The sequence below is a fragment of the Equus przewalskii genome, unplaced genomic scaffold (genome assembly GCF_037783145.1).
Source record: "Equus przewalskii isolate Varuska unplaced genomic scaffold, EquPr2 ChrUn-13, whole genome shotgun sequence".
Taxonomy (NCBI): Eukaryota; Metazoa; Chordata; class Mammalia; order Perissodactyla; family Equidae; genus Equus; species Equus przewalskii.
This window is the reverse complement of record NW_027228750.1, coordinates 1,019,748-1,022,918: the sequence shown is the minus strand read 5'-3', so window position 1 is coordinate 1,022,918 and position 3,171 is coordinate 1,019,748.

Here is a 3,171-nt window from a genome sequence, read left to right as displayed (position 1 = left end):
CTAGAAGAGAAATGGGATCATCCAGTGGTTCTCAATGAAGGGCGTTTGGAAATGTGAGGGCATTTTTTATTGTCCCAATGCTTGGAGCTTCTGCTGGCGTCTAATGCCTGGGCCCAGTGCTAAACATTCTTTAAGCACAAGACAGTCCTGGCCCCAGATGCCAATAATTCCCTATTGATAAACACCAGTATTCCTGCCTTCTCAATTTGTATTGAAAAAACAAGAGGCCCAGAGTGGTTAAATGACAGGCTCTCAATGGCTTTCACATGGGTGATGATCAAAAACTATTTGTTGAGTGAGGGATTAAAAAGAGAAATGGAGCCCATTAAGGGAACTTTCTGCTTTCACTCCTCTACATGGTGAATGTGGTACCTGAACACGTTGGCATGGCTGTGGGAGGGGAAAGGCCACTAGGTTCCAGTCTGTGATGCACAGTTGACCATGTGACCAAGAACACTTCCCTCCTTAACCTTGAAGACTCAGGTTCTCCATGGCAGAGCTACGGTCTCCCATCCAGTACCCTGTGGTGCCCCTCACACAGATGTGATGAGGACTAGGAGGAGCTTTCCAAATGCCTCCGAAGGGAGGCACTCACCAAAAGCAATCAGACTTCCCAGACCTATGGCTCTTGCATCCTCATGCTAAACGTGCACAAGAGAACTGGGGGCCCCAGGTGCCTGAGCAGGTGGCCTGGCTGGGTAGGGGTGGTCAGCAGCACTAGGACCCATTGCTGGAGCTACGCCATTGGCTTTGGGTGCACAGTTTACAGCTAGAAGTGGTCTTAAACGGTATCTAATCCAAAAGCAACATATTATAGATGAGGAAAATAATAAAAATGCAACTATCATCTTTTCATTATTTTACTACATGTGGTGCCATGCTAAGCAATTTACACATATTGCCTCATTTGACTCTCACACCGACTCTCTGAGGTACGTGTTTGTATTCCCAATTTACACATGAGGAGAGTATAGAATACCAGTAAATTTACTAAAGTCCAAAAGATGAAAGTGGCAGGGGTGGGATTTGAATCAAGGTCCATCAGATTCCACAGCCACTATACTGCCTTCTGGAAGAAGCTGAGCACAGAAGGGGCCTCACCCAAGAGGGCCCCTCTGCCTGGAGAGTCTGGCACTCCTGTTTCAGTGTGTTCTACCAAGCGGCTCTGGGTCAAGCGTAGATGTCAAGACAGGGCAGCGTGGTGTGAAATTCCCCTGCCTGTCGTCGTGTTGCGGGGAGCTCGCAGAACTTCCCTTATAGCTTTCATTCCTCACCAAAAAGCTGCCATGAGGACGCGATGCGAATATTAAAGCCCTGGGGCTGGAGGACTTGCCTCCCCACCCCCAATCCAGAGCCGCAGGACATCAAAGCGAAAGGAAGCGCGCGCGAAAAGGGGAGGAGGTAAATCTCCCGGGCCCCTGGGCGGTGCGAAGCCCTGCGGCGCCCCCGCCCGCGCCCCTCCAGCTGTGGGTCCCGAGCTCGCCGCCGCCGCGCTCTCCTCGCCCCGCCCCCTCGCCCCACCCCTCGCCCCGCCCCTGCTGCTGGCGGCTTTCATGTGGATCAAGGCTGGGAAGATGACAAGCCTCCTGACTGATAGATACACGGAGACTTCGCTGGTGATTTATTGGCTTTCTGCACCTGACGAGAACCACTAGGCCTATCTAAGGAGGGAAATATATGGGCTTTCATGACTCCAAGTGGCAGCCGCAGGGCGAGCATGTGATCTCAAGCTGGGCAGGGAAACCGGAGCTGTGCACCGGCCTGTGTTTGTAAGCGGGCCTAGGTCATAAAAGCGTCAGCACGCGATATATTTCTTGCGGGGGATCCTCTCTGGGCTCTTGCCAGCGCCTTCGCTCCCATGGCTGGCAGCCCAAGCCGGGTGAGGGTGTCCCCAGACACCTTATCCTGGGCTTTATTTAGCCGGGTGCCCTGAGTTCGTGATCCCTCCACGCTGCTCCTGAGCGCCTGATGCTGGGATACCGGCTGGCGGTGGCCGCCAAGTGCTCTCGTCCATACCCCAGCCTGGAGTCTCACAATCACGGCTGGCGCTGGGGACTTACTAGCTCAGAGCTGGAGTCAGACCTACATGGGAATTCTGGAGCTATTACTCATTAGATGGGAGCATCTTAAGTAAGTTACTGAATTCCCTTGTATCTACTCCCTCATCTGTAAAATGGGAGTGATACTACTACACATTGACCGTGGTAGGGCAATGATTTATTTAGGAAGTGAAGTTCCCACCCAGCTCTGAAGGGTGACGTTGTTAGGAAGCAGCTAGGGAAAGAAGCAGGAAGGACAGTGTGGCTGGGCTACAGAAAGTTAGCAGGGGAATGTTGGACGTGAGGCTGGGAGCTCATGGTATGGAGGCTCCCAGCTCCTGCTTCCCAAAACTTAAAAAGGTCCAGGGACAGAGGGGGACAATTGGGACGCAGAAATAAAGTTAGCTTAAGGAAGAGAGAAGCCTGGGCTCACAATCCCAGCTCAAATCAACAGCCAGAAGAATTGCAGAGGAGGTCTGGTGTTGACGTGGCACCGTGTGGTGATGCCGGAAGCTTCTCCAGAACCACCTGCTTGGCACAGTGGTTCCATTTGTGGGGGAGGTGGATGAACACAGGAAGGTGAAGCTAAAATCTCTATAACTAGGAGAGGCACAGGGGTCAACACTACCAAGGACATTCCAGGAGCCCAACCCAAGCTGAGGTCTCAACTGGGAGAATCTGTGTTCAAAGGCATCGTCAAGGGCAACAAGATGAGCAGCCTAGTCAAGTGATCAGACTCTAGGCCTTATATCTTTAAGCTGTGAGTCCTCCACATTCTCAGACAATTCAGGGTGAGGATGGGGGCAAAGAAGAGGACACTGGATTTACCATTCAAGGGTAGGTGGGGAGGGGCTTGAAAAAGAAAGGGGATTAAACTGCATTTGGACCTCAAACTGGTGAAAAAGATTTTATGATGTTGATGAATTCCAGTGCTTCTAACACCAAGCATTCTCTCTTCAGTTAAAGTACAGGCTTGATACTGGGCCCACAATGCTCAAGAAATGTTCGTTGGTTGTTCTTTCGTAGAACTGCATTCTGCCACGATATTTGGAGACGGGCTAACTGAATTTTGCTTGCAACAGTTTTTGAATGTTTAAATTGATAATATGCTTTACTGTTGTCACTCATCTTC